Source organism: Emydura macquarii, unplaced genomic scaffold (genome assembly GCF_026122565.2).
Source record: "Emydura macquarii macquarii isolate MOO-44397 ecotype Brisbane River unplaced genomic scaffold, CSIRO-AGI_Emac_v2 contig_2602, whole genome shotgun sequence".
NCBI classification, from domain to species: Eukaryota; Metazoa; Chordata; order Testudines; family Chelidae; genus Emydura; species Emydura macquarii.
Genome location: NW_027132739.1, coordinates 160 through 14,814, shown reverse-complemented (window position 1 = coordinate 14,814; position 14,655 = coordinate 160). Strand labels below are relative to the sequence as shown.

The following is a 14,655-nucleotide window of genomic DNA, read 5'->3' as shown; positions in this document are numbered from 1 at the left end:
AGCATGGACCCCAGCCTCAGGGAGACGGCTTTGGCCACGATTTTGTAGTCCGTGCAGAGGAGCGAGATGGGACGCCAGTTCCAGAGGTCGCGGAGGTCCCCCTTCTTGGGCAGCAGGGCGAGCACGGCCCGCCTGCACCACATGGGGAGCTCTCCGCTGGCCGCAGACTTGGCCCAGATGATGGAGAGGTCCGGGCCCAGGACGTCCCAAAACACGCGGTAGAACTCCACAGTCAGCCCGTCCATACCCGGGGATTTGTTGGTTGGCATGAGGCCGAGGGCTTCCAAGAACTCGGCCAGAGTGAGAGGTAGCTCCAGCCGGTCCCAGTGTAGCCTGGTTTTATAGTTATTAATTTATTGAATAGGGTAATAGGTTTGCCAATTTTATTAATTAAAGGATTATGAGGTTCGTGTCCTAAATTAGGCTTCAGGTGAATTTTATAAGGACACCGGGTACAACACAGGAAGAATTCCAGTGATAACCAGTATTTGTATAATTTGTGTGTAGCAAATGCATGTTTGCAGAGCAGAACTTGTAACTTAGGTTGGTTTGCGTGTTTAGCCACTATTTTTTTTTATGTTGTAGCCTTTTGGTTTTGATTTTTTTTTTGGAGACACCATGCCACATTTAAGCATGGTCACTGGTGGGTTGTTAATTGCCTGTTTTGTAAAATACAACAACTGATTAATGAAGTTAAGAACACATTTTTGTTTGTATAGGAAATTGGATGCTAGCAAGCTATTTTTTTAAAAATTTATTTATTTGGGGGTCGGGGGTGCCAATTTTATTAGGGCAAAGATGTGAATTTTTTGCATGTGACCTATTTGCATTTTGATAGGTTTAAATAATATTGTTATGACCCGGTTATTTGCAAAAGTTGATAGCACTTTTGTTTGTTTTGAAGACAGAGGAGAAGAATAATTTTAATTATTATACATGAATAGTGCAATTAGCATTGCTGCCACAGTATTTATAATAACTTTATGTAGCGGCCCCTACTACTGCAGATAATGTGGGGTTTTCGCTTGCATTCTTGTTTAAAGGGACTATTACTTTATTTGGGGCCTAATGGCGTTATGCCAAATATTTTGCAGACAAGTTGTTTACGGTTTTTTAGCCATTTTCTTAGGTGCAACTAACCCTTTAACAGGGGAAACTGTTCATGGGAGAGAAGAAAATGAGTTAATGGAGGCCACAGGACGATTTGAGTGTACTGGGCCTTAGCTTTTTAATATTAGCTTAGTTAGACTTGTCCAAAGTTTTTGGACATTCTGGTGTTGTTCCTCCAAAGTTTGTTGCATTACTTTTAGCATTGGCATGACCACATTTTTACTTTGACAGGGCGGTGATTTGAATTTTTGCGATCGTGATTGGTTTTTGGCTGTGTTTGAAAAGAAAGAAACACGATCCCGGAGCCCCACATAGGGTCCGAATGTATAACCCTGTTGAGGGACACGCCCACTAGAAGATTTAGGATTATTTCATTGGTTAGAATTATTTTGCCAACATTTGTTTCCAGGGAATTTAGAAACACCTTGGCATATTTTTTGAGGTGATGTTTTTAAAGGTTCCTTAATTTTTACTGTGGGATTGGTGTGTGGCTTTTGAAGCGTTGCAACAGGGGGCCCACGCCGACCTAACTTAAGGCCTTTTTGAGAATATGCTTTAGCCAATAAGGCCAATGCATTCTTTAAGGAAGTGTTATTATTGACATGCATATTAACCTTTTTCTGCAACTGTGGGAGAGAATTGTTGATTAATAAACTAACATATTGTGGTCCATTTATGTTCTTTTTTTATATAACTGTGCCAAGCTGCACTTAACCGAAGATGAAATTGATGTGGAGATTTATTGAGTTTTTGCTTTAAATTTGACAGGATAGCCACTTTAGCTTGTTCTGGGTGCTGATTATGTTTTAATAAGGCTACTGTTTTTTTAAAAGTTTTTTTTCCTACTTTGTATTTAGGGGGTAATGTACTTTACAAAGCTTGATTTACTGTGAGCTGTAGGAGTTTAACCCAGGTTTTTTGGTAACCCAAACACTTTTGCCTTTTTTTGTACATGTTATGCATGTACTGCAACAGAACTGTCCTTCATTATTTCTATTTGCTTAGTCACCAAATTAAGGGTTTTAATATTTGTAACTAATGCCACAGGACAATTTGAATTTGATTTGATAATTTTTGGGGTTTGATTTTTTAATTTGGGAGATGAAGTTTTTTTATTTTGATTAGTATGCTTTTTATTAGAACTATTAGAGCTTTTTGCTGAATATTTTTTTAGGGTAGTTAGTGGATTAGGGTAGTTTTTTATTAAAGTTTTACATTTCCTATTTAAGGCTTTCCCACACTGGCGCAGGACATGTCCTAGTTTTTGAAGAGGTATAGTTGAGTGCTTTACAGGTACACCAAGGGGGTGGTCTTGGTTTATGAAATTTAAAGGATTTAGGCAGTGCTCGTAATGATTGTTTAAATGATACCAAATGTTCACCTGAAGGTGCTAGAACTTTTGAATCATATGGTGCCAATGTAACATTAGGTTGGGGTACAGGGATAACATACCTGTGCTGTTGCCTTACTTTCTGTAGCAATTTAGAAATTACTATATCACAGGCACTAGCTGCTTGTGTTACTTGGGAAACTGCATCTTTCAATCCCTGCACAATTACAAACTTTAAAGACACATTCTTTTCTCCAACAATAGCAGATGCTAATGGAGAAGATGTCTTCTTCTCTTTTGCTTTATTTATGTTATTTAGTATGCCAGTCACCGCCTTTGAGATGACGTTTAACTCCTCCTCTTGCTGTACCACTTTTTGACTTTCCTTTTTTTTTGACAGAACGCTTATAACTGCTTTACCACTAATTTTTTTTTTGACTCCTCTTGCTGAGACACAACCTTCAACTTTGCTTTTAAAAGTACTGTGTTAGATTGAATTAACTTTTTTACTTTTGCCAGTTGTTTTTTCTTTGTTGGTTTTACCGTTTGTATTCCTTTGCTTACTTTATTTAAAGAGCTTTTAGCCGAAGTTTTAGTATTTGTGGGCTGATTTATTTTTTTTTTACTAACATCTGACAAAACTTTTCAACTTACTATTTTGTTTTAACAACTGACCATGCTTTGATTTATAATTATTTAGTGAGCCTTCCAACTTGCTGATTTTTCCTTTTGCTTCCTGCACTTGATACTGACCTTGCTTTAACAATTTTCCCAACTTTAACTGGTTTTTTGAAACTTTATTTAATTGAATTATTAACTTCCGGTTAGTTTTTTTTTTTTTTTTTTTTTTTAAAGTTTCCTGAGCTTTTTTAAGTAACTTTTGTTTTACCTCCTGATTAAAAACCTGTTTAGAGATTATGTTACTGTATTTTAGTTGTCCTAAAACCCCTTGGTGTTTTTTAATATATTTTCAAAGCATTTCAAATAATTTTTAAAATAATAAGCACTTTCAAATAATAAGCATTTCCAAATAATTCTCCAAAGCAGAACCTTGGGCTACGCCCACAAATTCTATAGCTGCTACTTTACTCATTTTAAATGAATTTACTTACAATTTAAATAAAACAAACTATATAACGTTATTTGCTAGCTTACAATACTATGGTTAACCACTATTTTTTTTAAACTTTTAATCCAAGGTGTTCCTTCGATTACAAGAAGTAATAAAGAAATAATACCCCTGACTAGTTTTACTATATGTATTTTTTGTTACTTAAAACAAGTTTCAAAACCAGAAGGGTGGGGGTGAGTTCCCTTCTCTTCCTTTGATAACTAACTCTTAGCTGATCGATAGGGTAGTTTACTCAGTTTGGATTACTACGGCTGGGGAAACTTATAGCAAGCAGATCGTGAGCGCAGCACAGGATAAGTTGTTAGGGACTTAAGAAATACGGCGGCTTTTTAGCGGCCTTTCCTAGCGGCTTTTTCAGCGGCTTTTTTAGTGGTTTTTATTAACAACGCAAACTCAACTTTCCAGCCACCACTATGTGTGGGTCACCGGGCCCCGGTGCTACTGCAATTTTTTATTTATTTATGGAACCTTTGATTAATAATATTTTTTTACTCCAAACGCCCCTTTAAATGTACATATCACTTTAATTATTATGCTACCCTTAAGCATATGTCATACCTATAATAAACAAAATGGAAATAAAGGACCACAGAAACTTCTGGGAAAGCTGCCAAAAACCAGTCAAGGAAACCACATGTTTCCATTTCAAGCAGCCTTCTCAAATGTTTATAAAAAAGAAAACAACTTAACTCTTTCACTCCCTAGTTTGATTAAAAAAATTTTTTTTTTTATTAAATTGATTGGTGGTCTCTAATTACCTGGTACCACCTTGAATTTACCTGTTATATGCACTTTCCAGGTGTCCCATCTGGGGTGCCAATCTGTAGCCTGATTTTATAGTTATTAATTTATTGAATAGGGTAATAGGTTTGCCAATTTTATTAATTAAAGGATTATGAGGTTCGTGTCCTAAATCAGGCTTCAGGTGAGTCTTATAAGGACACCGGGTACAACACAGGAAGAATTCCAGTGATAACCAGTATTTGTATAATTTTATAAATTTATTAAAATAACATAAAATAATAAACAAATGACTGATATAGAGAAAATAAAATGAATAATTAAATTGATAATGGATTAATACAATCTTAAATATAAAGACTTATTTGATAGATATATCTAAGATATGCTTTAAACTAGTATACTCACACCCTTCCTGGACTTGGTTGAAAGAGGTGTCTAATTTCTCAAGTTGGAGTTGAGTGGAATAAGAGCTGCTTTAAAGCTAAGAGCTATAAGCTAAGACTAACATTACAACTTTAAGAATATAAAATAAAGAATGAATCTTAACACTAAATAAAACTTTAAGCAAGGATAGCTGACAGTCGACTGCCCCGATGAGCTGCATTTGATCATACTTATACCCTCAAGAATATGGGTCCTTCATCCGGGCCCATACTTGGCCTTTCCACCTTCAAACTTTTGGGGTACATGTTGTCTATTGGCTACTAGATTTATACGTATTCTTGACGTATCCACTTCCTTCTTTTAGGTGGTCTTTTATCTCACCTTTGTTATTTCTAGCTTACTGTGGGTTTTGTGGTGTTCTTGTAAAGTCTCTTGGGCGTAACCGGGACAGCCCCTTCCCCTTTTAATGTCTCTTGACTTATCTAGGGTAAAGGTTATGACCATATATGTCCTATCCTGTTATACATTGATACTTATCTAAGCCAAAGGTTAAATATATATATATATATATATACACTAACGGTAGCTGTCATCCAGGATGAGGCCTCTGATAGCTGTCATCCAGGATGTGGCCAATAAGGTACTTTTACATTACAGCTGAATAAAATATATAATTGTATTATTTAGTAGCACAATCGTATGAAAATATATATGAAAAATATCTCTAATAATAATACAAGCAAGCAGGCTAGTTCTATAGGCTACACCAGTCGCCCGTGCCGACCGTGGGAAGTTCGTTCCAGAGCATCCTGTGGGCGGCGGCATTGGTCGGATCTGGGGAGAAAAGATCGGCGTAGAAGGCCTGGGCCCTTCCACGCATCTCCACTGGATCCGTCAGGGGGGCACCGCCCCCTGTCGTTTCTCCAGGGTATAGAAGAAGCGGGAGCTGCGATCCATCTCCCAAAGGAGACAGATGCAGGATCGAACAAAGGCACCCTGAGCCCGAAGGTCTTCGAGGGCCCAGAGCTCCTCCCGCTCCTCCCGGCACGCTCTGCAGAGGAATGGATCCTCGGGGCTGGCGGCCAGACGCCTCTCTAGCGCTAAGAACTCCCACTCCAACTGCTCTATCCCCGCATCCCTCCGCCGGCTGGCCCCCCGAGTGTAGTCACGGCAGAAGAGCTGGGCGCGCACCTTCCCCATGTCCCACCAGCACCGCGCTGAGGGAAAGGCACGCCTCTGCCCCCACCAGGCCAGCCAGAACTCCCGGAAGGACACCACGAAGCCCACATCCTCCAGCAGGCTGTTGTTGAAATGCCAGTAGGCCGGCCCCAGCCTCTCTGCCGTGAGAGAGGCTGTCAGGGTCACCAAGTGGTGATCCGAAAACGGGGCTGGCTGTACACTGGAGGAGTGGGCCAGTGAGAGATGGTGTCAGGAAAAATAAATGCTGTCCAACCGGGAGTGGCTCGACAGCTCTTCCCCCACCCAGACAAAGTTGAAGGTGACGGTGTCGTCCGGGTGGTGGTCCCGCCAGACGTCCACCAGGGAATGGTGGTCTAGGATCTCCCGGAGGATGGCGGTGGCGGCCTGGCACTGCTCGGTTCCCGTGCGGTCCCGCTCCTCGAGGGTGGTGTTAAAATCCCCGCCCAGCACCAGGCACTCGCGAGGATCCAGTACACCGAGGAAGGCGGTCGCCTGCCAAAAGAACCTCACCCGCTCCGGGCCCGCAGTTGGGGCATAGACGTTGACGAAATTCAACGCCAGCCCCTCCATGCGGACCCAGAGGTGCAGCAGGCGGCCCGGCACAACCTCGGTGATCCCCAGCACCTCGGGCTGCAGGTTGGGGGAGAACAGGGAGGCTACTCCGCCCACGAGGGCGGAGAGATGACTCAGGTGCACCCCGTCCCCCCACTCCAGCCGCCAGCTGGTCTCGGCAGCTGGGTCCGTGTGGGTCTCCTGCAGGAACGCCACGGATTACCCCCCCTCCTGAAGGAAGGAGAACACCTGTGTCGACCCGTCCTGCAGCCCCTGGTGTTCAAGGTGGCAAAGACGACAGGCATCATGAGGAGGGCTGGGGGGGATCCTCGCGGTCAGGAACGCCAGCAGGTCTCGCTGGGCTCCGCAGCAGCCCGTGACCGGTTCTGAAGGCCATCAGGGCGTCACGGATGCTGCGGGCCCGCTGGTAGGCCGCGGCGTCCTGCCGCCTGGTCCCTTCCCCCTCCTTCAAAGTGGCACTCACGGCCCTGAGGACGTGGTGGAAGTCCCCCCAGCGCTGCAGCGCGAGCTGAACCCGGTTCCGGGCACCACATGAGTCCCGGAGGAAGGTGCGCAGCTCCTCGCGCAGCGCCTCCGGGGGGCTCATCCTCCGGCCTGGCCCCTGCAGTGGCCCTGCTGCCGGATGGGGCAGATGACGGGGGCAGCAGCGGAGGGAAGACAGTAGCCCCTAAAGGGCTGGGAGTGGCAAAAACAACGGCCGCCTCCTGGGAGTTCTCCAGGGGGAAGGAGACAGCTCCAGGGGTGGTGGAGGCACAGGTCGCGGGCGGGGGGAAGGAGGATTCGGGGGCGAAAGGTGGAGGAGGGGCAGGAGCAAGAAGAAGGGGAGGAGTTGAGACAGGGGTAGGGTCGTTGGAAAGGAGAGGGGTGGGAACAGGGTCAGGATCGGGTACGGAGTCCGCGGCGGTGAAGCCAGCGGGGCATGGTGTCTCTGGAGTGGGGCCGGGAGCTAAAGGGTTGGGCGAGGCAGCGGGGACGGCCTCGGGGCCGGGCTTAGGAGCCGCGCCATCCGCGGCTCCACACTCCTGGGGAGGGAGGACTGGGGCGACGGGCGGCCATCCCGTGTTGGAGGGCAGGGAGGCCAGCTGCCCGGGCCCGGACTGGTTGGCCCCAGCCATCGCCCCGAGGGCTGCAGTGGCTGCAGTGGAGGCAGCACCGTCAGCCAGGGGAGGGGAAGGGTTCGGAACAGTCTGGGGGTCAGGAGCGGAGCCAGCAGCTGGGGAAAGGAGGGAGGAGAAAAGGGAGGGCGGCTGGGGGCCATCCTCGACCGAACTCTCCAGACAGGGAGGTTCGTCCGCCCCCGGACACGCCGGGGTCAGGCCCAAGGCGTCTATCTCCTCCATAAGGGAGGAGAAATCTCTCTCCGCCACCACGAGTTCCTCCTCGGAGGGGACCGAGGGGGGAACAACCTCGGCACCAGCAGACGGTGCAAGAGGCATGGGGGAAGAGGGGCATCCGGCCGAGGACTCCTCTAGAAGGGACTCTAGGAGGGAGATGGCACCACCCACAGCTGCCGCTGCATTCTCCTCGGCCGGTGCCGCCCACCGGGCTCTGGCAGGGGTGCGGTGGAAGGCCTGGGTCCAGCAGCCCCCTTCCGAGATTTGTAGGGGCGCTCGCCCTCCTCGGTGACGAGGGGGAGAGGGCTCCGGGTCCCGGCCTTGCGCTTGCCGCGCTTACCCTGCATGAGCACCCAGTCCTCCGATGTGGAGGGCTGGGCGGTGGGGGCAGGGTTAGGGGGCAAGAGCGCAGGGGACGGGATATGGGAAAGCAGAGGCGAGGCAGATGGGGAAGGAAAGGCCTCTCCCTGGGGCGAGTCCTCTCCAGCACCCGTCGAAGGCAGCCCTGGCTCCCTCTCCCCTGCGGGCCCTGCCAGACTGCTCCAGGCGTCAGCGGGGCCCACCTGCTCGTCTGGGCACACCGGGGGAGGCGCCCCCGGGGCCCGAGCAGTGGTGTCAGGTGATGGAGGAGGGGCAGCCACAGGCTCCGCACGGCTGAGGGGGACGCCGCCGCTGGTCTGGCTGGTACCCCCCTGGGTCCCAGGGGTCCCGGGCTCCCCACTTTGCCGGGCCAGGGGGCAGTCCCTCCGGACGTGCCCTGTCGCCCGGCAGAGGAAGCACCGGGCCTCACCCGTGCTGTAGTGGACCCTGTAGTGGGCCCCTTGATGGCGCACCAGAAACGACCCCTCTAGCACCTCCCCGCCACGCGCCGCCGGCAGCAGCTGGAGCTGAACCCGCTGGCGGAAGGAGAGGACGTGGCTGAAGGCGGGGTCTTTGCAGCCGAGGGGAAGTGGGCTGATGACAGAGATGGGCTTCCCCGGGGCAGAGAGGAAAGGCAGAAGGGCGGCACTGGGGAGGAAGGGCGGGATGGAGGTGAGGACCACCCGTACGCCCAGGTCTTCCAGGGGCTCCACGGGGATGTGGATGCCCTCTACCGCCAGGCCCATCACCACCACCTCCTGGGCGGCAGCCTCCGATGCCAGGAAGAAGACCACCTTCCTGTACATCTTGGAGGCCGCCACCACGGCCGTGGGCCCCACCACCCTTGCCAACGCCCGCACGTAGTTTTCCACGTGGGGGGAGGCAGGCACCAGGAGGCAGGCGGTCGGGGTGGCGTGCAGAGGACTCGCAGTGACGTGGGCGTACGCCCTGGGAGCGGCACTGCCCCCAGAGCTGGTGGAGGGAACAGCGGGAGAGGGCGCAGGCCCCACCATGGGCGGGGGTGCCGCCCGGGAAGGGCCTTTGCCCTTTTTCTTCCCCTGGCCCTTCTTCCCGGCCAAGGGTGCACCCCCCTGAGCAGGGCGGGCGGGAGCTGGAGCAGCGGCAGAGTCCCTAGAGTCCCCTCCTGAGGCATTCACCGCCGGAGCCCCAGGCCCGACAGCCGGTGGCCCGGTAGGGGTGGCGGGGTTAGATGTCTTGGATGGGAGGGAGGGCTTGAGGCAAGGGGCAGGAGCATCTGGGGGGGGGGGTCCCGGCCCCAGACATGCACGCCATCCTGGGGGTAGGTGTACCCGCAGCGGGAAGGGCGGGAGTTAAGTGTGGGGGGGAATTAGAGAGGGAGGGGCATGGGAGCGAGGTTGGGGGGGGGGGGGGTGGAGTGGGGGAGAGAAAGGGGGTGGGGGAGGGAGGGAAGGAGGGTAGAGGTGGACCGCTCCTCCCCGCTAGGCTGAAAGCAGGGGAGGAGGGCACCAGGGGAAATGAGTATTGGGGTGGGGGAGGCAATCCAAGCAGGGACGCAAAGAACACACTCACCAGCCCAGGTGGAAGCACCGGCTCCTCCGGCTGCACTGTGGACAAGGCTATTTCAACTTGGGGGGGGGGTGCAGTGTGGGGGGGCAACAAGAAAAACGGGGGGGGTCAGGTGGAGGGGTGCCATGAGCACGACAGGGTGGGAGTACCGGGCCAGGACAGAGGGGGAAGCTGCAGCAGAAGGGAGTGGAGGGCAGGGCCAAAGCAGGGCTGGAAAGGCCCAGTGGCAAACCCACTGAGCCTGGGCAGGGCAGGGAACAAACCAGGGGCAGGGGCAGGACAGACAAACAAACCAAACAAAGAAACCAACCAGGGGCAAACAAACAGACAAAGCAGGGAGGAGGCTACAGGGTGGGGAAAGCTGCAAAGGACGCAAGGGGCAGTGGCAGGGGATGGGGGAGGGGGAAGGGAAGGGACAGGGGTGCCCCAATGGCTGGGGGCAACCACAGCAGCAGCAGGGGAAGGGTGCTCATGGCAGCGGGGGGGGGGGGAAGCAGCAGGTTGCCACAGCCAGCTGGGGGGCAAGCAAGCAGGGCCAGGAGGAGGAGGAGGAGGGGCTCCCCCCATAAAAGGGCGTACAAGGGCCAGGGTGTGAGCCCTAGAATGCCTAAAGCCCTGGTTCCTGCAAGCAGGGGAGAGATGATTGCAGGGCAATTAGAGACACCTGGACACAATGAAGGGCTAGTCCAGGTGTACTTAAACCCTGCCTTCCCTAAAAAAAGGGGGGAGCTGTCCTAAGGCTGGTAGAAAGAACTGGAACTGGAACCCTGGTCAGGCGCCAGTGCTTCTCTGCAGCTACAGAAAGAGAAGTCCCCTGGCCCCAGCCAGCAGAAGGAAGCTGGAGCAAGGTAGCTCCAAGGGGAGACAGGATTACTGGGGACTCCCTGGCCCACTACAAGGGGTTGAAGCGTGTGACCCCCTAGGGAGGACCTGGCTGTTTACCATGTGTTTATGGTGAAGTTCCTGTTATTGTTTAATGCAGCTGGGCTGTCGTTATGAAATAGAGAAACAAATAGATGGACACATGGAAAGACACAAAAAGGCCTCTGCGGAGGTCCCTGCACTCCCATCCTAGGCCAACTCCTGATCTTGGGGATGACACCTGCCCCTTGGTCCCAGTGAGACATGGGAACAGCTCCCTGTAAGGCCAGGCTAGTTGGAAGGTGCCTAGCTAAGAACACAGTGGAGGTGCCTTTCTTTAGCTGGGTGCTCAGCTCAGCATGAGCCAGGGAGGAGGGTGTGGATGGACCGTGCAGGCATCACCTCTAAGCTCAGCTCTTTCCCACATGCGGCTCGTCCACGGGGTGTGTCAGCCCTGAGATACAAACACTGCAGGAAATGGAGGTAGTGTCATGTCTGACAGTCACTTCTGAGCACAGCCTGAGCTAAACCATCTGTGCCCCAGTGCGAGCAGCATCTCAGTGCAGCCGTGCAAATCCTGAGTGTGTTTGTTTTGTTACAGCACTCCCAGCCAGACCGCGCAGCCGGGGCAGAGAATTCCCTACAAGGCCCGTGAAACAAGACAGTGACAGTTAATTGGTCTGATTTGTTGGTGTTTGGAAATGAGCCCAGCATAGCTCTCTCTGCGCACATAGACACATTTTACATACAACTCAAAATGAGATAATCCCTGTCACCTAAACATGGGCTCAATGCGCATCCTGTATCCATTCAAACCACAAATTAACCAGTTCAAACCTAGTGCTGACAGTGTCGGAAGGTGACAGGTCTAAACACACAACATCCAGTTCCAACTTTCACATCCATCTTGACTGGAAAATCATTTAACAGACATTTCCCCTTCCCAGTTCTTCCTACACTTGCAAATTTCTACATAAAGTTCACAGCACTTCAGGGAAGAAAAACCCTCTGGGTGGGACTTTCAAAGGTGCCTGAGGGGTTTACAAACTGGTGCTCATTAATTTAAACAAAACCTGAGTATTCAGACCCATTAGGCAGCTTTGAAAACCTTTATAATCCTTATAAACACAGAGATCACTGAAGGCCAATTTCTGCTCTGTGAGACCAGAGAAAAAACTTCACCTGAGCACTTATACTGCAGTAGAGAGTTCATTGCCCTAGTCCTGCAGCAGGATCTCAGGCTGGGCAAATCTTAGTGTAGATAAGATAACTGTTACCCTTTCCATTTACACAGCCACTACTTTACCCACCCACAGCTCCTAATTACCTAGACTGTGAAAAGGGGACCCAGGCACAGACTGGGGGGCAGAATTGGGCCCTAAGAAGCCCCTCCTCTCCTCCTACTTTGCTTTCTAGTTTTCCTGCAAGCAGCCCAGTTACATGTCAGAGCTCCAAGCCCAGCTCACTGAGCCTCACGTTTGTGTTTCAGCTGGAGCAGGGTTGACCCCACGGAATAGCTCAGAGTCACATTCCATCGGGTAACCTAGTGAGAGCCGAAGGGGTGAAACCACTTGACGCTTCTCGGTTCAAATGTGAAGTCATAATTTGTTCAGCTCCCCCTTCCCGCTCATCCCAGCTCCCACTGCCTGAAACTCCTCTGGACATTAAAAAAAAAAAAATCCTTAATCCCTGTCTCTCTGCTTTTGGTTTTGTTTTTAAATCTCTGTCTGTCTGTCTGTCTCTCCCTCTCACCAAGTTCTCCCTTTCCTGCCACCACCCTCTGTTACTTTACCTTTCGCTCTGTGTTCCCTCCAGAAGCAGTAACTGGCCAGAGCACTGAGAACAGCCAGGAGAGCCAGGATCACCCCCAGAGCCACCATCCCGGGATTGACCCTCGGGAAAAACAGCTCTGCAAGAGAAAGTGTCAATGACTAGTTGGAAGCAAACACTTGCAGAATGAAGGCAGGACACGCAACAAAGGTGACCAGGACAGTTACAAGAATCTCACAGGGAAATACACAGTGAGATGTGGCTCCTTTGTGCTTTATTATTAAGCCAATGAAAGTCCAAGCTTTAGTCTTTTTACTGACTATGGTTAACTCATGGAAGGAGGCGTGTTGGGGACAGGGAGGGGGCAGGATGGAGCTCTGCTATGCTGCATCCATCTTCATCCTCCCCCGGCCTACATCCAAGTGAGCTGTCGTTCCCTCACTTCCCTAGGCTGCTCTGACTGACCCCAGGGCTGCAGCCGGTGCAGACTGGCCCTCCCTAAGGCAGCGGGCACAGCTGATCTGAGGCAGATTTACCCCCAGCTTCCTGTGAACTAACTGTTCCTGTAGACAAACTCTGATTCTGCTCACACACTGCAGAGCCCAGCTCTAGCCTGGGAACAGGACCTAGAAAACCCCAACCCCCATTCTTAAATTGACAGCTTGCAAATCCAGCATAGTCCTCACTGCACTGCAGGGACAAAGGAGAATTCCCTCCTCCCCCCACACAGAGAAGAGATGATCACTGGATACGCAGCTGCTCTGAGAACCTGGCCAATGGCAGCCCAACCTGCAAAGTCCTAAACACCCTCAGCTCCTGCTGGAGTCACAGAGCATTGAGGCTGCTCAGGATTTACAAGAAGCGCTCAGCACCTTGAAGGTTCAGGCCAATAATGAGAAGATACAATTTTAAATACCCTCCATAAATGTCTGTGTAGTAAGAAGTGAGAGCTTAAGGCCTGTAAAACAGGCTAGGGCCTAAATGGAAAAAGCCGAGTGAACAGAAGTATAAGGGGTCACTCCAGTTAACTGCAACTGGTACAGGAAAGTGCTGATACTGCAAGATTGTAAGACTGACAAAATATTACTAAAATATGTAGCAGGTATACGAGGTACCAAGACACCAACTCTCTGAAATGACACTTTTATGGATAGAAATGATACATGGAGTGGCGGTGCCCAAATCAGCCAATCAATGGAAAAAGGTGGTATTAGAGTACGTCAAGAGGGTGGCAACTACCTACGTCAAAGGGGGCAGACCGAAAGTGTATGTAACAGTGTATAAAAAAGGGTATCAGAGGGAATACCGGCATCCAGTCTAGGGGATAACGGAAAGTCCCGCCGTTGGGCTGAGACCATTGTAACGCCGCCGATATGAAACTGACCCAGAGATACTCTGTAAGTCATTTCTCATTGTGGTGCATGCAATAAACCTGGCCTGGGTGCCTTCGTTGCTCAGCTAATCTGTGGTCGTGTTGACTCATTCCATTGTGAGAGCCGTTTCCTGATCAGAGCTGGAACAGCATCTACACAGGTACACATGCACGCAGCCTACACTGATAAACACCGGTGACCAACACACCAATTACCATAGTCTGCACCATCTCAGTCTATTCACGTGCGGCTTGGACGGGCACTGACCTGCTATGGAAATCTCTGACTGCCTCTCCTCGTTGAGTCGGGGGTTCCTGACAGAGCAGGACACTTTCCGGTTGGACTCCTCTGTTAGAACAATGGCAGCCTCTGTTTGAAACAGGCCATTGGCCTCTTGGGATATGTTTTCAGAGGCTGATGGTAAGAGCTGCCCCTGGAGATCTCTCCACAGCACCTCGGGCTCTGGGAACCATCCAGACGATCGACACACAACCCGGATCCCTCCATCCTGATGTCCCTCCACAGAGATGGCAGGAGCAGAGCCCAAACCTACAGAAGAAATGAATGAACTTCTGATGACCCTACAGTGCCCAGTAATGAGACCAAAGTTTTTCCACTATTATCAAAAGCCGTTTCCTATTAAACTAATAACTGACTGTGAGCCCCTGAGTGTGGTTGATTAGTTAAACCGGCCAGATTCCAATTTGACATGCAGTAAAATTAATGTTAATGTCAGGGCTGTTTGTAGGGCTACAGATAGAGAAATTGAATTGAATTTATTTTACAAATGATTTTTTTTTAACTGTATCATTATCATACACTCATTCATTCATAAAACCATGCAGTGCCCATATTAAGAGATGCTTGGTAGAGCCGCTTTCATTTGTGCACTGAGAAAGCCATTCCTGTGTTGGATTAGTTTCCACTGATGAAGCC

The 14,655-nt window shown here is 50.1% G+C and overlaps 1 pseudogene; it reads right to left on the bottom strand.

Annotated features, from left to right (window-relative positions):
• LOC137163520 (butyrophilin subfamily 1 member A1-like) overlaps window positions 1-14,268 on the bottom strand; it is a 37,992-nt pseudogene extending 23,724 nt beyond the window's left edge.
• Between the last annotated feature and the right edge of the window lie 387 nt (window positions 14,269-14,655).